This window comes from Pleurodeles waltl, chromosome 4_2 (genome assembly GCF_031143425.1).
Source record: "Pleurodeles waltl isolate 20211129_DDA chromosome 4_2, aPleWal1.hap1.20221129, whole genome shotgun sequence".
Taxonomy (NCBI): Eukaryota; Metazoa; Chordata; class Amphibia; order Caudata; family Salamandridae; genus Pleurodeles; species Pleurodeles waltl.
The window spans coordinates 960,467,278-960,488,303 of NC_090443.1; positions in this window are offsets into that span (position 1 = coordinate 960,467,278).

The following is a 21,026-nucleotide window of genomic DNA, read 5'->3' on the forward strand; positions in this document are numbered from 1 at the left end:
AGTGTTGTCCTGCATGTGTCCTGTCTCATAATGGTGAGTGGGGGGTTGATGTTTAGATCGTTTCGTTATATGTGTAGAGTAAGTTTAGCTTAGGTTAGTTAGGGACAGTTGTGGGTTAGTAGTAGTCAGGTTAGATTAGTGTAGGTATTACTTTTCCCTTAGTTGCCTCTTGTGTGAATAAATAGTAATAAATATATAGTTAACCCTTTACATGATGCGTTAGGTGCTACTTTATCATGGCCTTGACATCAGTGTAGGTGAATGTTTTTGTATGACATTAGTGTCCTATGCTAGCCATCCCCAGAAAATGGAGGTTTAACATGCCAGCTACCCCTGTGATAACTTGGTAAGTATCCACCATTTGGGAGACCCACCATTGGTAGTTTGCATTGATCACCAAGGTTTTGTGTTGGTGAGTATGTATTCTACTTCACAAAGTGTGCTTCCAGACTTGTTATTGTGGGTAATTTCATAGGTCGGACTGCAGTGTGATGTTCAGGGAGATCATTGTAGATGAGGTGTTAACACTCTTGTCTTGTTGCCTTCATTGCTGACCTACATCATGTGTGTGCTAATTCTGCATGACTTTCCTTCATGGAAGTATACTCAGAAAGGGTGATTGATGCAGTGTTATTTGTTTATGTTTGCTTACATTTTGCAGCATAATTTCATGTTTTAGTATTGCATGGTGCCTACATATCTCAGCCACCATTAGTTGACTAGAATTGCTATAGATGGTGCATCATTCTGTCCAACACAGCATGATTGTGTGTGGTTAGTCCCTTCATCAGTTATTCTCCTCAGTATGGTAAGGCTATGATGCAATCCTGGCCACTGCACAGATGTATCAGACTACATGATGTCAGGACAGTTGTATTGACAAGCTACATGGTTGCCACACAGGCACATTGGAGTTATGTACTGCACAGTTGAAGTGTGAAATAACACAGAGACATATTAGGTGTGCAAGTGCTATTTATTTATAGGTGCTGTAGTGCAAAATGTCCATTGTCCATGATTGCTGGGTCCGTTCTGGTGCATTCTTACATAGTGATCCTACAGAAGGGGTGTGGATGATGCTCCTGACATGCTGGGGTGATGTCACAGACAGTGCAGAGGGACAGGAATTGGCAAATAGTAGGAGAGAGACATTCACTGGCAATGCTGACAAGTCATACAGTGGATTGCAGAACAGTCATTGAGTGTAGTTGTAGTGAGACTGGCATTTGTCAAAACGTAGGACCTTGGTCAAAGTAGGCCATGGTGCAGGGACTAGTGCTTCCGGGTACTCTTCCGTGAGAATGTGATCTGTTCCATGTCTTCTTCTTCTGATGTGTGTGTTGCCTGGTTTGTCCTTGTTGTTGTTGGTTGTGAAGGGGCAACACACACCTCAGTGTTAGAAGACGTGGAGGCAGACATCCCGGGGGCTGCTCCCTGTGGAGTTATTAAGGGCAGTACTGCAGCAAGGAGGGCCTGCTGTTTTTTGAGAATGGCAGCCACATCACGATGGTAGGCAGCCAGGTCGGCCCTGAGGGGTTCAATGTTGCATTCATGCACACGTTGACTGGATTGCAGTTGTAAGTGTTGTGTCAACTGGATGACAGCTGTGCTGATTTCCTTCAGTGTTTTGGCAAGTTCCTGCAAGAGAGATGTTCGGGCTTCCGTAGCAGCTGCCTGATCTGCAAATGACTTCATGCACGAACGCACCCCCTCAAGTCTGGCTGCCATGTTTTGCATCCCCACCCGCACCTCCTTGGCCAGCTCCCGCTGTACCCCAACTACAGTTCTTTCAAAGCTGGTGCCAGTGTCGTCAGAGTCCTCAGCTGTGTTGGAGCTGGCAGGTCTCACAATTGGGGTGCTGGGTGGTTCTTCTGTGATGGCTGCTTCTTCTGTGCTCCTCCTTGTGACTGAAGGTGGGGTCTGGAGGCTTTCAAGGACCTTTTGGATGGTCTCCTGGGAAAAATTTATGGGCTCGTCATCCATGTCATCAGGGAAATCAGGGACAGGCAGGAGATCCATGTTCCTCTGCAATGAAAGAGGGTACAATTAGTGTGTCTGTGTTGTGACAATTTTGCCATAAGATGCAAGCCTTTGGATGACTTAACTTTGTGCTCTGGTTTGGTATTGGTATCTGCTGTCCTTCATATGGGCATTGTTATAGGCCTATGGCCCACCTGTGTGTCACATGTATGATATTGAGTTATCAGACTTGTCTGCCTAATTGCCTCTAGGTGTTGCTTTGTCCAAATTTGGGAATAGCCATCTTTTTGTCCTACTCGTCCCTCCGTGTATATCTATTCTTATGGAGAGACATTTTGTCGCGTGGGCTCTCATTATCCTACATGAGATTACTGGATTTCTAGGCAGCAGGATAGCTAATGGTGTGGGGGACTGAGTCTGACCCACTTGTAAATAACTCTGTCACCCTAATTCTTTCTTTTTGCTCTGGCTAACTAGCAGTGCCTCATGTCTCCCACGGCAAAGAAATGATTAGACAGCTGAGCGAATGACATCTTTGGAACTTCTCCGGGAAGTCGTGGTCACTCAGATCCAAACCAATTCTCTCTTTTCCAGTATGATCTCATATACAAATAACAAAGACCATATTGGTTTTATATGATGATTTCATAAAACAACTGACTTTTAGATAATTAGGTGTGAGCCACAATAACCCAAACAATACAACATGGTAGAATTGAAATAGTCACCAGGAGTGTAAAACATTTGAACAAAGCTATCATGGTGCCTAACTGTTTCTACTCTCCCTCTGCTTGTTCTATTTAGAGCACAGCATGTTAAGCTTGGAGCTTGCCTGTCTGAATCACTGGGGAGACATCAGCCCTCATATCTGAGCAATGGCCTGTGATCTGGTTCAGCATCTGCAGCAAGGCAGGCAGCGTCTAGTTGTGGTTCTCTGTTCGGAAACTCCCTCTTGCGTGTATTGGGACAAGGAAGTGATTTTATAACTAACATGTCATCGTGATGACAAAGGGGGTCATTCTGACCCTGGCGGCCGGTGACCGCCAGGGTCACCGACCACGGGAGCACCGCCAACAGGCTGGCGGTGCTCCCTCGAGCATTCTGACCGCGGCGGTTCAGCCGCGGTCAGAAACGGAAAGTCGGCAGTCTCCCGCCGACTTTCCGCTGCTCGGGTGAATCCTCCATGGCTGCGGAGCGCGCTCCGCAGCCATGGGGATTCTGACACCCCCTACCGCCATCCTGTTCCTGGCGGGTCTCCCGCCAGGAACAGGATGGCGGTAGGGGGTGCCGCGGGGCCCCTGGGGGCCCCTGCAGTGCCCATGTCAACGGCATGGGCACTGCAGGGGCCCCCGTAAGAGGGCCCCACAAAGTATTTCAGTGTCTGCAAAGCAGACACTGAAATACGCGACGGGATCAACAGCACCCGTCGCACCTTCCCACTACGCCGGCTCCATTCGGAGCCGGCGTCCTCGTGGGAAGGTAGATTTGCCCTGGGCTGGCGGGCGGCCTTTTGGCGGCCGCCCGCCAGCCCAGGGCAAATCTCAAAATACCCTCTGCGGTCTTGCGACCGCAGAGTGGTATTTTGTCGGGGGTAGACTGGCGGGCGGCCTCCGCCGCCCGCCGGTCTCGGAATCACCCCCAAAGTGTCACTATGCAGGAACGCCAAATCTGAACTCCTACCACGTCTATCGGCAATGTACCAGACTGTATCCTTGACTGGAGCACAGAGTGAATATGTTCTGGAGAACTGCAGTGCTGAAGTAGGCAAAACAGTCTGATATGACTAAAAAACAACACCGTAGAACTGGCAATTTACAAAATTACTGATACGAAGCCTAATCAATAGCATTTAGTGCAAAGTGCACAGAGGCTCTAAGCTGTTAGCAAATGAGTAAAAGTACATTCAGGGCAAGGTGCACAAAGGCATAAAGCCTGAAGCTAATGCGCAAAGTATACGTAAAACTTACCACACTACACTTTGACTGGCTGTGGGTGTTGTGAATGCCCTGGCAGCACAATTGCCTCTCAGGACCTGCCCCAAACACTTTTTATTCACATTGACCTAAATGTACATGTTATGTGGCATATCCTATGCATGGCAATGTTAGGATGTGGTATGGATGTAAACATTGTTGATGTTTCGAGATGATGTTGGGTAATGTGTGTTTAATTGGATTGCCCTGTTTATCGTATCAAGGTCCTATTTGGTTCTCAGACTGTGCAGGTGTGTTTCACTGACCAGTTGCATGTGTCCCCTCCTCAATGTTGTTGTCTGAGCAGTATGACATTAGTGATGTTGCCTTGTTAGCCAGGCACGTGAGGGACCCTGACGTATGCAGCATGTGTGTGTCCTTAGTGCTGTGTGGCTCCTATTGCTATTTAATTTGGCTGATGTATGTGTCAAGTATGGACATTGGCATTTGAGTGTACTGGTGCCTTTGTCTTATTTCTATAAATAGTTGCAGATGTCATCCTCACCCCCTAATTTAGGTATGTATGTTCCATGGGGAGGTTCCTGCCATTTGCTACTATAGCTGCACAGAGATCAGAGGTGTTATTGTCAACTGTTGTCGCAGTTACATTGCAGTTGTTGTTTTGGCTGCTGGATTACAGATGGGGACCTAGTTTATGTAGGATACATTTTGACTGACGAGTGCCTGGATCTAAGTTTGACGTAGTGGCCTTCCCACCTGTCGCTGCCTTCCCTTGGCTCCATTGTTGTAATTACAGGATGGCCCCATGGGACTGTTGTTGGTGCTGTATTTTGTTGTGCCCCAGCTTCAGTCTGTGCTGGCCATGCACCCCTGCCGTGCCCCTTTACCCATGCCACTTCATATATATGCTGAGTTACATGCATTGTGTAGTAGGTATTCCCCCCCGGTTGCAGTTATCATTATTGTATTATGATTCCCCATGCGACTTACCCTGCATGTGCGTTGTGTCGTGGTAGTCTGTGCTGTCCTGTCCTTGAATCCCTGTGATGATCTCCTCAGGGATGACGGCTGCGACCATCTCCTCCATGTGGTCCAGGGCCTCCTGGTGTGCTGGACTCCCCCCTCCAGTTTGCAGTGCTGCCTTCCTGTTCCTGGCCATTTTTTCTTTTGTCCTACGTTTGCAGTCATGCCAGCGTTTCTTACACTCTGTGACTGTTCTGCGTTCTTCAGCCACACTGTTGATCTTGTCCACAATTTGTTTCCATATGGCCTCTCTCCTACTGATAGGCAATTTAGAGGTGATGAACAATTGGTGCTGGTGTTCCGTCACCTCTTTAACTAGGATTTCCTGCTCCTCTGCACTGAAGCGACACTTTCTTTTTTTTCTGAAAATGTCCTGGTTCCTGTATGGATCATCCTGGCTGGTTCCTGGTCTGCTGTCATCTTCCTGGGGTCTGTTGTGGCATCTGGGATCCATTTTGGCTCTCCTCTGCTGAAAGGGCAGTTTTCACGGGTAAATTTGACGCAATTGCGTCAAAATAAACAGCGCTTTCCGGGTTGCGCTGTCGTAAATCGACCCACAGTCATTTGCGTTGCGTTAACGTTGGTTTCCTTTACGACTTGACGCCGCTGTGTGCGTTACGAAATAATGACTCCCACCTGTTGGTTGCACCGCCGTCCGCCACGGGCCGCAAGTGGACTTAACAGCAAGAAGTGCACACATTGGATAAGCTTGAAAGCCACACACCTGACACACATCCATAATCCCATAAAACACTCATAGACACACCCCACAATCCTTTGCAACGAAACGAGTCCAAAGAAGACGGAGAGCACCAGAAGCAGACACCGAATGCCATAATACACGAGACGCACACCGACCCACAAAAGAGCACCCTCACAGCGTACCCAGCCCAACACCATTCACCACACGCACCATGTCACCCCCAAACATCCACGCTTCACAGAAAGGGAGCTAAGGACCATGGTGGACGAGATCCTGAAGGTGGAGCCACAAATATTCGGGGCCGAGGTGCAGCACACACCCATCACAAGGAAGATGGAGCTATGGCAGACCATTGTCAACAGGGTCAATGCAGTGGGACACCATCCACACACCAGGAACGACATCTGGAAGAGATGGAACGACCTGCGGGGGAAGATCAGGGGCATGGCATCAAGGCACCACACTGCAGTCCAGAAGACTGGGGGAGGACCGCCACCAACACCACCCGAATACACTGACTGGGAGGAAAAGGTACTGGCCATCCTGCACCCTGAGGGACTCACTGGACTCACTGGAGGAATGGATTCGGGTAAGTCATCTACATTTACCCCATATACACCATACCTGTAATGAATGCACCACCCCACCAGCCCCTGTACGCAAAACTCTACGGACAGCCAGAGGTACAGGTGAGTCAGGGTTTGGGGTGCACTGTTTGGGTGTAATGGATGGTGTTGTAAGGACATATGTGTGCGCCTCAGAGCCTGCATGGGCCATGGTGCATGGCATGCTGCATGCATATGTCCTGTAAGTCTGACAGTACTGTCCGTCCTATAGGGAACGAATAGCCAGCTGTACCTATCGTGCAAGTGCCTGACCTCTGTGTTCCATTTCTGTGTAACCCTTTTAGGTCAGTGCCCACCAGAAGAAGGCACTTTGGCATACCATCGCCAAGGAGGTGCGGACCCTGGGGGTCTACAACCGGCGGGGCACCCACTGCAGGAAGAGGTGGGAGGACCTGCGGCGCTGGGCGCATAAAATCTGTGAGGCCCAGCTAGGGAAGTCCTCCCAACGTGGAAGGGGTGCCCGTCGGACACTGACCCCCCTCATGCAACGTATCCTGGCGGTGGCGTACCCAGACCTGGATGGGCGCTTGAAGGCTGTACAGCAATCACAAAGGGGTGAGTACTGATGTCACAAACTTAAGCCTGGAAGGATGTCTGTGTGTGCATTAGGGTTCATGCTGCTTAGAGGCAGGGACTCCGACTGTTGTTCATCCACACGTCGGGTCCTTTGGTAGCTCAGGGGATGGGTGTAGAGCAGGGTTCTGGTCAGTAGTCTGGGGCATGGCCATGGGCATAGTGAACGGTGCTGCCTGTTGGGGGTGTCTTCTGGGTGGCTGTATGTCTGGCTACTATGTACCTCCATTCAGCTATTTACAAGTGTCTCTCTTGTGTTGTCTCCCCATCCCTGTTCTCTTGTGTTGTTTTTGTACAGCAGCAACATCTGGCGAGGGAGCTGAGGCACCGGCAAGTGGAGAAGCAGCGGCCCACGGATCCTCGGAGGCAGAGACATATAAGGGGACCAGTCAGTGGGAGGGCGCGGGGAGTACCACGGGGGAGGCAAATACCACTGGCCATCCTGCACCCTGAGGGACTCACTGGACTCACTGGAGGAATGGATTCGGGTAAGTCATCTACATTTACCCCATATACACCATACCTGTAATGAATGCACCACCCCACCAGGACCAATACCCGACCCAGGCAACTGCCACTGAATTCACCCCCCCTGCATGACCACAAACCCTCCCCCCTGTGCACAGCCACCTACCCCTGCAAGGATCCACAGACCAATGCCTATCTGGATGGCATTCACGGTGCCGTGTCTGCCCTACAGAGATCTTTTCAGGCTCTGGCCTCCTCTTGGATGGCAGCCAGTTTCCCTGGCCATTCCGTCCCCCCTCCAACCTCCTCTACCCTTCCAGCACCCCACTCCCTTCACCCGTCCAAAGCACACAATCTGACACGCAGTCAAGCACCTCAACACATAAGAAGCACACTTCAAAACGCAAGCACCACACCTCCCACCACAAGCATTCACACAGCCAACATACACATGCACACACAACAACATCCACTTCTCCCAGTGTGCCAACCTCTTCTGCCTCCCTGTCTGTCCCATCCACATGCACACCCTCATGCACTGAACTTTCAGTCACTGTTGTTGCTCCTCTTACTGCACTCACTACAATAGCAGACATCCATACATGCACCCCAGACACCACACCTGCACTCATCACAACTACTGTAGTTGAGACATGCAGCACATTCACTAGACTTGCAGACACCCACACAACATATATCCACACTGGCAGCCTGTCTTCTCCCATTGTGTCCACTCCCTCTCCTCCAAAAACACACAAACGCACCAAGACACCCACCCATCACACATCCACCACACCTCAGCATACTGTCCAGTCACCTGCACCCACTACACGCACCCCTACACCACATACATCCACACCCTCTGCCTCCACTCCCACGCCCTCATCCAGGACCACCCCAATTGCTCCGAAGAAACTTTTCCTCTCCCGTGCTGACCTCTTCCAACCCACTGGCCCACCCCGTCTTGTGCCTAAGCGTGCACACCTCCTTGCCCTTTCCACTCCTTCCACTTCACACCCTACCCCTGTCCTCCCTTCACATTCCCGTGCCCCTTCCCCAGAGAAGAAGAAGCCCTGTGCAGAGCCAAGTCCATCTGGCTCCAGCCACTCGAAACACCCCCCCACCTTCAAAGGACAAACCCACACCCCCTCCACCTTCCAAGCGCACATCCAAGCCCCACCCCATTGCAAGTCCCCACCACCCTCTATCCCCGTTCCGTGAGGTGCTTGGATGCCCCTTTGTTTCCCCATTAGGTGGACTACCGTGCACTGTTGGGAGCCAGGTTGGGGCCGTTGGGGCCCATGGGACTTCTTGCGCTACGAACTGGCCATTGGCCTTGTTCGAAGTAGTTGTCTCTGTGAGCTTTAATAAATATTTCTGTGTAGCCTGTGTTTTGGTGGCACACTGTTGAACCCTGGTCTTTCGTTTCATTGTTTGTGGGTGTGGGGCATTTGTATTTACTATGGTCAAGTTGGATTTGCCTTGTGTCGGGTAAGTACCTCTTTCTGTGGGGTGTATGGGTTGTGCTGCTGGGAAGGGTTGGGAAGGCGTTGCAGGGTGGGTGGAGTGGGTGGGTATGTAACTGTGCCCTTTCCTCCCTTGTTTCGTAGGTTGCAGTACTTACCGTTGTCGTCTTCGTCAGCGGTCTCGGGCGTGGAGGTATATGACAAGGGGCAGGGCTGGCATGATCTGCAGCTCTCTATCCATGTCTGATTCGGTGCGTTGTGTGGGCCTCCGGTGAGTGTTTTATTGGATTTGGTTAATTTCCGCCTGGGCTTGCGTGGCGGTTGTTCCCGCCCCGGAACTGGCGGCGGAATAGTGGTTCATTGTTTGATGGGCGGGTTGGGCCTTTCCGTCGGCCTGTGGACGGACTCTGCCGTCGTCGTCGGCGCTCCTCTACTGGCGGTGGGTGGTTTCCTGGATGCCTGTGTTTCGATTGGTTCATTATTTTGCGGTCCGGACCGCTCCTCTGTTGGGGGTTTTTACCGCCACCACCGGCATCGCAGTAGGGACCGCCGTGTTCATAATGAGGGCCAAAATGTCTTTGTTAACCCCAGACCTAGGTAGGGGCCCAATTCTTAAAGAAAGTCACAAAAGTGCACCCCGGGTGTATGTCTTTGCATTAGCTGTTTTCATGAATGCACAAGAATTTACAGAAATAGACTGGAAATCGTACTCCTAGAAAATATTTGTGAACTGCAGTTTAGCCTGAGCAAATATGCATGTGTAGATTTGCTCATGCGAAAATCTGTTGAGCATTTATAAGTTCACTTCGTCTCCGATCACTTTTTTCCCAACCCTGGAAGAATTTCTACTTCTGCCCTTGTCAGGTAAATTTCCAGCCTTTCTCAGTATGGAAAAGATTAGAGAAGAGCTGGTGAAAATCCTTAAAACGTGCAAGTTTGTAGGTCTGAACAGACTCAAAGGCATTCCAGCCCTGGGACTATTTCTTACTTCTTCCTCCAGTCCAAGTATGCAGATCTGTGGAAAGGTGGCCAAATAAAGAAATAATTATAGTAGGGATTAGAATTGCTAGTATTCAAGCTGTACTATAGTATTAGCCCTGACATAATAGGAGAGGCTATTATTAGAGCTCTACATAATGAGATTGCCACCATAATTTGTCACTGCACTACATATCACCAAAGGGACACACAGATTTTTAAACAGGACAAGTAGATTTATGAATGTATGTATGAATATTAAGATAATTTAATTAATCGTCATTTTCATAGTTATTCTCCGTTTATAATTCTGAGATACACATATAACCATATCTTTGAATGTGCATTAAGGTCCATGTTAAGTTGGCTGGAGTTAAGGCCAGAAATTATTTTCTGTGTTTAACCTTCAACATGAACGTTTTGCTCTTGCTGTGTATCTCTCCACTTGCTGGTGTGTCTGCAAAAATCTTCTTTTAATGAAAAGCTTATTGTTAGTTGTAGATAAGGGGGTATGGAAGACAGGTTGCCAAGTACTGGTGAGAAGTTGCGAAAGAGATCTCCCCTCCAGAATCCTGAATACAAGAAAGATCCAAGGTCGTCCTGATGCTTGAACCAAGAGATGAAAGTCTAATTAGAAGATACCATTCACAACCGTGTACAGACAATGGGAAGTTACTGGCAGTGACGTCAACTGTCTGAGTTGCAATGGGATAAGAGTGTTTTAGACAGTTAGAGAGTCAGACCCCCATTTGCCCTTTGACCAGAGTGGACCCTGGGAGACTTAGTGAGGTACAGACCTCTACTTCCCCCCTGTTTGGCTGATGTAGCTTTGTGATACGCACAACTCTCTTACAGGAACTTCTACTGAGGTTTCCGTAGTGCTGATATTTTTTAATTCATTCTCTATTGACTTAGACAAGAAAATAATTTGAGGGTTTTCTATTGCTCACGGGGTGTCGCCCCCCTGGCTCAGAGCCAGCAGATGAAAAATAAAACAAAAACGTACTATTGTTAATTTTTCATCTGCTGGCTCAGCCAGAAGTGCAGGGAGGGATGGGGCTGGGCCTCGGGAGGTGGGAGGAGGGAGGCGGAGAGAGTGCACCTAAGTGCGCATGTGTGTTTGGCCGGCTATCTCAGGTAGGCCAAACATACATGTGCACTTAGGTTTCTCCAGCCCGGCTGTGTTGAACAGCCAGGTTGGAGAAACTGCACAGACTCCAGAGCAGTGTTTGAGTGGCAGTCCAAGTCCCAGGTTTAGCATGAAAGAAGAGCCAGGATTACTGGAGAGCCTATGTTGGTGTCCCAGTGAACGCTGGGACACCAGAAGAGGAGCGAGGTGACTGAAGGTGGCGGCAGCGACAACAAGAACGGTAAGTGTTTCTTTTTGTTTCCCCCATCGCCATCATCACCCGCACCCTCCTCCCCCTCCACCTTGACATTTGCAGCGGCCGCCGCTGAATGCTCACCAGAGTAGATAGATTTCTATAGATTAAATGGTTAGACAGGAGAATCACAGCTTGAACTCTGAACACCAAGTATTGTTTCTTATTTTCTATATTGCTGCCACTGAAATTTTGGTATGTCTCATGTTGGTGTGCTTTAATCTAATTTGATGCTTTAATCCACCTTTGGTAATCCTGCACTTGTAATGTATGCTTTTGAGACTCATTTACATAAATTTGGCTTTGAACCTCTAATAAACTTTTAAACTTTGAATTCACCTCAGAGATGTACTGTGCAACTGTTAGACCTGACAGCCTTAGGGTAGTCACTCCTAACTTTTTGCCTGCCTCCCTCCACTTTGTGGACACTGTTTTTGCTGGTTTTTAGACTCTGCGCACTTTACCACTGCTAACCAGTGCTAAGGTGCATACGCTCTCTCCCTTAAAACATGGTAACCTTGAATCATACCTGATTGGACTATTAATTTACTTATAAGTCCCTAGTAAGGTGCACTTTATGTGCATAGGGCTGGTAAATTAAATGCTACTAGTGGGCCAGCAGCACTGGTTGTGCCACCCACTTAAGTAGCCCCTTTTCCTTGTCTCAGGCCTGCCATTGCAAGGCCTGTGTGTGCAGTTTCACTGCCACCTCGACTTGGCATTTAAAAGTACTTGCCAAGCCTAGAACTCCCCTTTTTCTACATATAAGTCACCCTTAATGTGTCCCCCAGGTAGCCCCTAGAGCAGGGTGCTGTGTGGGTAAGAGGCAGGACATGTACCTGTGTAGTTATATGTCCTGGTAGTGTAAAACTCCTAAATTCGTTTTTACACTACTGTGAGGCCTGCTCCCTTCATAGGCTAACATTGAGGCTGCCCTCATACACTGTTGAAGTGGCAGCTGCTGATCTGAAAGGAGCAGGAAGGTCATATTTAGTATGGCCAGAACGGTAATACAAAATCCTGCTGACTGGTGAAGTCGGATTTAATATTACTATTCTAGAAATGCCACTTTTAGAAAGTGAGCATTTCTTTGCACTTAAATCCTTCTGTGCCTTACAATCCACGTCTGGCTGGGCTTGGTTGACAGCTCCTTGTGCATTCACTCAGACACACCCCAAACACAGGGTACTCAGCCTCACTTGCATACATCTGCATTTTGAATGGGTCTTCCTGGGCTGGGAGGGTGGAGGGCCTGCTCTCACACAAAGGACTGCCACACCCCCTACTGGGACCCTGGCAGACAGGATTGAACTGAAAGGGGACCTGGTGCACTTCTTAGCCACTCTTTGAAGTCTCCCCCACTTCAAAGGCACATTTGGGTATAAAACAGGGCCTCTGCCCTACCTCATCAGACACTTGCTGGAGAAGAAACCTGAACCAGAAACTACATCCTGCCAAGAAGAACTGCCTGGCTGCTCAAAGGACTCACCTGTCTGCTTTCTACAAATGACTGCTGCCTTGCTGTTGGCCTGCTGCCTTGCTGAACTCTTGTCTGGCTGTGAAAGTGCTCTCCAAGGGCTTGGATAGAGCTTGCCTCCTGTTCCCTGAAGTCTCAGGACCAAAAAGACTTCCCTCTTTCGCTTGGACGCTCCGTGCGGCGAAAATTTCGACACACAGCTTGTTCTGCGGCGAGAAAAACGCCGCACACTGACGCTGATCGACGCGACGCTCTTGGGACGACCGAAAATCCGACGCACGGCTTCGCAAGGACAACGCCGCCCGACCTCTAGAGGAGAAATCGACGCGACGCCTGCCGTGAGATCGTAATTTCGACGCGCAGCCCCGCAGAACGACACGCAGCCGGAAAACAAGCAGGAAAATCCACGCACAGACCCGGGACATCTGGTAATCCCCGCGATCCACGAAAAGAGACTGTCCACGCGCCGGAAAACGACGCACGACTTCCCCGCGTGGAAAATAACGACGCAAGTCCGTGTGTGCTGAGGAGAAATCGACGCACACACCCTTTTTACACGCACCTCTTCTTTTGTGGCCCTCTGAGGAGATTTTTCCACGCTAAACCAGGTACTTGTGCTTGAAAGAGACTTTGTTTATATTCTAAAGACTTAAGACACTTTATATCACTTTTCAGTGATATCTCTACATTTCCCATTGCAACTTTATTCTTTTTGACCTACAATTATCCTGATAAATATTATATATTTTTCTAAACACTGTGTGGTGTATTTTTGTGGTGCTATATGGTGGTATTGTATGATTTATTGCACAAATACTTTACACATTGCCTTCTAAGTTAAGCCTGACTGCTCGTGCCAAGCTACCAGAGGGTGGGCACAGCATAATCTTGGATTGTGTGTGACTTACCCTGACTAGAGTGAGGGCTTTTGCTTGGACGGGGGGTAACCTGACTGCCAACCAAAAACCCCATTTCTAACACTGAAATTTTGGTATGTCTCATGTTGGTGTGCTTTAATCTAATTTGATGCTTTAATCCACCTTTGGTAATCCTGCACTTGTAATGTATGCTTTTGAGACTCATTTACATAAATTTGGCTTTGAACCTCTAATAAACTTTTAAACTTTGAATTCACCTCAGAGATGTACTGTGCAACCAAATAGGTTGCACTGTAATTTAAGATAAATGGTTTAATGTGTTTCTACTCACCCCTTGTCAAGAACCCTCAAACTTGCCATGTAATAACAGCGAAACATAAAGGAAAAGCAATAGGAGTGCTGGTAAAGAAGTATCCGCAGTGGAAAAAGCAATGTCCTTATTGGAAGAAAGTTTGCCGAGTCGTGCTACACACATTGCACAGAAAATGCAGAAGAAAGGAATCCAAAATGGCCGACGAGAAATTCAAATGTTATGTTGTAGTTCTAGTGTTGCACTCAGTTTTGTTGCTCTGATACACACTTCAACTGTGGCCTGACAGGAATCCAGATGCATTGCAAGAGCATTTGCTGTGAGGTAAATGTTTTTTGAGGCAAACTTGGCTTTGCATGCATTTCATGGACTATTCGAGTTAACTACAGATAACATTTAATTGTTTAGAAGCAAATACAGTGACAGAAGGTTTTCCTAGCATATAAAAATGTACTGTTATGAACATTCAAAAAATATAAAGATATTATCGCCATCCAATTTGATAATCTCGTATCAATATTCAAAACAACCAGATTTCAAAAAAGTTACTGAAGAATGTTAACACAACGATTTTAAAGAAGCATACAGATTATTATTAACAGAAAAGGTTAATATAAGACAGACAACAGGAAATACAATTTTCATACATTATACTACCATATTTGACTCTTATCTATATATAGCTACTATTCAAAATTATTTAAGAACGTGCAGACAAACAAACTAAAAATATATATCAGCACGAAGGTTGAGAAGCAAACTAATCTTCATATAAAATGGAGAACAACTTCTAAGAAACTCATTTTCTATTAATTCCTATTAATTCAATATCCTACATTAACAGAGAAAGAGGGAACTCAGGGTAAGAGAGTGTGATACAACTGTCAGTTAAATTAATCATTAGTAAATGTTAAAGGATGATATAGTTAAACAGTGTGTCCCTAGTAATTGTAATTGTGATGTTTCAGGTGTTGTTATCCAGTTAAAACAAGAAGTTAGTGGCAGACTGAGTATTTGAAGAAACACTATCTCTGAGGCAGTCTCTCTAAATCCCATTCCCCTTTCCCCCTCCAGGGTGCTCAAAACAGAGATTCTATTTTGTTGCGAGTAGTCTGGGTTGGGACTGAGGATTTATCTTCTGCTCCTGAGGGAATCGAATCAAGGTACTCTGACACCCCTCGAAACTTACAAAAAAGATTAATCAGACCTAGAAAATCAGTAAGAGTGCCAGACGCTGGGTCACCAGTGACTGGGTGGACCTGTCTGGCTTGGGTCATGACTTGTTCATTCAAACAATTATGGGGGATAATGCTGGTAAAGCCCAGATGGTGGCGAGGAGTGGGGTGGGGGAAGGCGAATTCACCAGTGACCTCATTAACATGTGGTGATGGGTCTAAACTATAGACAAACTAAATACACTGTTCCTGACAGAAAAGAAGGGAAACCCTGAGGTTTAGGAGCAAGAGCCCTCACACATCCAATTGGATGTCATGCTTCATCATTGGGGTGCTCCTCGTCAGACCGGCGCCGGATGATGAGGCCATCATATAGCAGACCAATCCGCATCCTGTGAAAGGACTAATATTAAAATTGGTAGATTTGGTAAACAAATACTATAGGTTAAAGTCATATCCTCTGACCAACTGACCAAATAGGAAGGGGATGGACGGGGAGACCCTACTAAAAAGTCATGACAAGGGGCGAAAACTTCATATGCGGGAGAATTTAGGCAGATGCGAGGGGTGAATTGATGACGTCAGGAGATGCTGTTCGAGGTTCTGTCATTGGGCTCGTACTCTGAGAGCCTGATGTGTAGCTGACCAATTGATGACCTGAAGACAAAGAATGACTTTGTTTCTGATCCATTCTGTGGATAGGTAGCTATGAAAATGTGACTGACTAATTGTGCCTTTTCTTCTAGGTACCAACTGCGCTGATTATAGAATTTTCCCTTATAAAGATGTTTTTCCAAATTTATGTTTTCTCTAAATTGTTTTGCATGAAGTCTCACATGCTAATGCTAATCTTGGTTAGGTAAGCTTTTTAGGGTGCGTTGACAGTGACAAATGACTGATGAGCTATCTGCTGAACTCTGCTATTAAGGCTGATATTCTTTGGCGTATGTAGGTGCATTCTTGCATATGTTTTCCTCAAGCTATGTTTGATTGTTTTATTAATGAATTAATAATTGAGCTGATTAAATAAAGTTTGCTCTAACTCGTTGATTTAGTATTGTAATAAATAGGGAAATAAAAAGCTGTTTAACTCTTTACTGAGTTGTGATTATTTACGAATAGATGATCATAGATGTTGTTTATTAAAGGTTAATAGTTATTTATGTTGATTTTTAATTCCGGTAGTCACTACATGACTAGAATATTCTATGCGATTCAAAAGGTTCATCGACCTATACGCATTCCCTTGCAAGCTTACTTACTAAGGACCAGGTGCCCCTAGCAGTTTTTGGTAGCAGAGGATGGTTAGTTTCCTTGGAAAGCTAGTTATGTGGTGATTATTGGTGATGGTGGTAGTTTAATTTAGGGTTAGTCGTTCATATTTTTTTTATGAGGTTTGAATTCTGTTTTTCTGAAATGGCAATTGTAGCAAGATGATGTCCCCTTAAGCCCAGAAATGACTTTCCCAGATCCTGGATCCCGCTAGTAAAGATGGGTATGTTTTCGGCGTTCTTGTGATAGTGTGAAAGTGGTAGGTTGCACTTGCAGAGGCTTAAGCAAATTGCAGGTGAATTGTGATGTATGTGAGGTAAAGTAGGGAGTTTGCGTACTCCAGTTGAGGTTAGTAGGAGTGTGCATACTCCACAGTACGAGAGTAGCGAAGTCGTTGAACTTCATATGTGTGTGGCGCTTTGTGCTAAAAAAATTGTCCGCGAGGTTGTTGGTGATGTACGGCCCCTGCATGGTCTAAGACTCCGGAGTATATTGACAAGTGTAGGAGGCACTTGGTTATATGTTCTAATCTGCTTGGTTTAGTAGGTTGATCGGGCGTGGTCAACAAGTCGGTGTGTGAGTTAAATGAGTCTGAGAATTTTTCGACTGAGATTTGGCAAGTCCTATGTGCACTAGGACAGACCCATTGATCAGTTGAGAGTGAAATTCGCGGGTCGAATTTTGCTTGTGAATTTGGGAGACTGAGAAAGAGAAATAGCTATATGAGCGAAAGGGCCATTAGTGAAAATCCGTAAGGTCTCTGAAGCGATTGTGTACCTTCCTGTAGTAAAGCAGCAGATTTGTTTCAGTTATTGGTTTTTGGTAAATGATCGCAATAATTTGCATTAGTTTATGTGAGTTGAAGTCTAGGAGGACAATCCGCAAGACTTTGTCAGCCGAAGTGTGTGAGTGTGACATCAGAGTGTGCTGCGCTAGGATAGGTTGGTTAGTAAGAAGAGTTGCAAGCGGATTGGCAGCTCTCCGTAAGAGGCAATTGGTTGAGTAAGCGGGTGAAAGGAATCTTGGGAGTAAAAGTAATTTCATTTTTGAATCTAAATATTTACAATAGACAAAATTACGTTTTTCAAAGCGTTTCGAAGTGCCATAAAGGTTGATTCTTACATTAAGGTGTCAGTAAGGGAGCCAACCCCACCAGAAAATTCTCTGGCGTATATTGTGATGGAAGAGCGAGAAGTCGCACCCTGTCTTTGGTTGCAACAGTGGTGCAAGATGACAAAGAAGTTGGGAGCTTTAGCATTTCCAGAGCATGGAAAATTAAATTTGGGAATTTTGGATGAATTGCGAATGACATTATATGAGACAAAGCCATTACCGAGACCAGCACAGTTCGAGGCTTTAGCGGTTTGGGAGCTAGTAGCCAGACAGCAACAAGAAATGAAATTCAAGAGAAGAATAAAAAAGGTGGAAAAATCTTTAGCAGAAGCTAGGTGGGATTGGGAACAGAAAAGGTGGAGAACTGAGACATTACAGGGAATTATATTGTTTCCTGCAATCGCAGAAGAAGATGAGTCAGAGAAAGAAGATATGGTTAAGGGAGATGAGAGTACAGGGACAAAGAAAAAGAAAAAGCCATATTTAGACGATGAAGATTCAGATGTTGAGAATCTTATTACACAGTTGTTGAGGGATCGACCTCCACTATATGCGACCCATCCAGGGGGTCCAAGTATTAGTTCTGCTCTGGCTGCTCCAGTGCAAGTATCAGGGACAGTGGGACCAGCGCAGACAGATAATGGACAGCTACAAGGGGTAGCACAGAGTACACCCAATGTAGGGACTAATTCTGTGGTTCAAGCACAGATGCATCCACCATCGATACAGAGAATTTATCCAGATGTACCAGTTCTTGAGACAATCTTGAACTTAGTGATGCCATCGGGGCAAGTGCTCCCGAGGCCAATGCTAGTTCAGACTGAGCCAACTCCAATGTTATTGCCTCCAGCACAGTCACGGGGGTTGCCGAAGTTTACACCGATAACAGGAACACAGTCAGATGTCACACCAGTAATGAATCAGGCTATGGGAGTAAACTTTCCACAAAGTGCAAGCGTCAGGGCAGCTCCAGATGTGATATCACTACCGATTACTGTTGGACCAGCGGTACCTCTATTTGCACAAAAGAAAGCGAGTGCAGGAGATCAGAGTGAGATGTCGCAAAGTCTCGTGAGCAGGGGAGTGAGTGATCCTGTGCAGATGGTGTCATTTATGGGTCAGACCTTTAATGGATCTAGACCGTTAATGGATCTTAGTCCACTTGTAGCAGTTCAAGATGCAGTAAATGTCCGGAGTGCAAGTCAAGGTATGAAACCTTTGACTCCGCAAACTCCAGGTGCAGCGATGCAACAGGTACCAGTGCCAAATGCAAGTAATATCTTGTTACAGGGATTGACAGCTCAGCAACTGAGTGAGTGGTTGGACAGTCTAAATACACCTCCAAATACATCTAGGGGTGAAGAGCAGATAAATCATGTAAGGTTAGCTACAGAAGCAACAGAGCTAGTAGAGGGAACAATGGGAGTGAACAGGTTAGAATGCTACACAGAAGAAGAGCTGATGTACTTGTGCCCAAGAATCACAAAGGAAGTGAGTAAGATACATCAGAAATTGTCAGAGATGGCAGAGATACACGATATCGAGATTGAGAAAACAAAACATTTGAAACAAAGTTATAGGTTTGATTTCGAGGCAAAGGATTTTGAGCACATGAGGTCAGCAGGAATGAAGGCTCTTTTACAAGAATTGTTGCAGAGTGCTCAGATTTGGGCAGCATTGGAAAAATTGGAAAAATGGGAAGGTAGATGGGCAAAGAAGAAGGATAAATGGAAACGAGATTCACAAGAAGGGTCTGAAGGTATGCAGAAAGAAAAAGATCCAGTAAAAATGCTTCCGATGAGAGAAATGCCAGGAGGGCAGTTTGTTCATGTCCCATGGCACAGAAGTGATATATTGTCATTCACAAATGATTAACCGAAACTGAGAGAGAAACCAGTTGAGTGGTATAAGCAGACAGACATGTTCGTGAAACTCTCTAAATGTCTGTGGGAAGACTTAAATACATTGTTGGAGTTAGTGGTTCCGGCTGATTTGTGGGTCGAATGAAAGAGCAGTGCATTGGCCGACAAGTGAATTGACAGAACAGTGCAAGAGACTAAGGAGTCGATACATACCTATTATGAGAGATTGCTGAAAGCATTTAAAGAGTACAGTGGTAAGGAAGCAATTGAGCAGAAAGACATGTTGCATTTTGTGTTCAGGTTTGTCAAAGGGTTGAGACCAGAAGTAGGACAGATGATTAAGAGTCATTTGATTTGCTGGCAGGCAAAGACGATTGATGAGGTGTTGCAGTATGCAAAATACTGAAGTGATGAGATTGAATTGAAGAAGAAAAAGCTGAAGAAAAAAGCAATGGTGATGCAAATAAAGGCAGCTCAGACGGGAGTGCAGGGAGCCTTAGTACAACCGATGCCGCAGCAGCAGAGAACTATTATGTTCCAGCCTCAAGTGAGAGGTAGAGGTCGTGGAACGGACATCACACCTGGTCCAGATTTGGGTACTGTGGTAGTACAGAATGACATGAAGGGAATGAAAAAGATGTTACTGTGTCATTTGTGCGGAAACGTGGGACACTGGGAGCGGGAGTGTCAGTTGATGGCACAGGATGGTGTTGTTCAGCAAGATGGTGACGTCAGTACATTTCAAACTGTGAAAGTCCCAAAAATGAGAGGATTTATTCCAAATGTTCAGAACTGAGTGCAGAGTTTTCAACCCATGCAGCAGGTGCCAGTGCCATGTGCACAACTAACACAGTTGCAACCAGTTCCCATGGTACCTAGACAGCAAACGCAGATACCTCAAGCCCAGATGGAAAAGCAACAGATGATGCTTACTCAGCAGGTCACAGGTCAGAGACAAGACAGAAGTAATGACACAGTACACCAATTCCCATTTTATAGCGAGGATGAAATAAACGAAGAATGGATGAGTGACAGTTCGGATGAAGGACCGTGTATGCTTGCAGCATTCCTAGAAGTAGATCAGAGAGGACCTTTTGTGAAAAGAAAGGTGATGGGTTACAAGGTCTCATTTTTAGTGGACTTTAGTGCTCTACAGTAAGAAGTGTAGAAGTTCCAAATTTACCTCTTTCGGACAGGACAGTTCAGGTTGTGGGAGTGGAGAACAGACAGTTGACCAATCCAATCACAGATCCAGTGCAGGTTGAGATTGGTAACTACCAGGGACTGCATAGGTTTGTAGTCTGTGACTTAAGTCCAGTGTCCCTACTGGGAAGGGACTTACTGTGCCAGACAAAATGCTCCATTAGTTGTTCGAACACTGGTATAGAAGTTCAAACTAACAGTGATGATGAAGAAGAACAGGTGTCTGAGACAATGGTCATAAAATGATCTCTCTCCACAGTAAATAGAGTATATTATTCTTTTATTCCATAAAATTCAGATTCAAGAGAAAACGTCCATACAACAAAAGGGGCACAGAGCTCTCAAATCCTTCAACTGTCACCTTAGAACACGGAATGCTGTGACATCATTATCATGATGTCACAACATTCCCTGCTCCGAGCATATCACGATCACCACAGGTCAGCAATGCAAATGAAGAATACCCATTGATTGAGTTTTTCCCAATGTTTATTGTGAAATAATTACATGCGGATTTACAGGGAACAGTACAAGAAAATGTCTGGGACCTGACAGGTGAAGAAGTAGGTTTGATTAAGGGAGTGGAACCGATTAAGATCACTT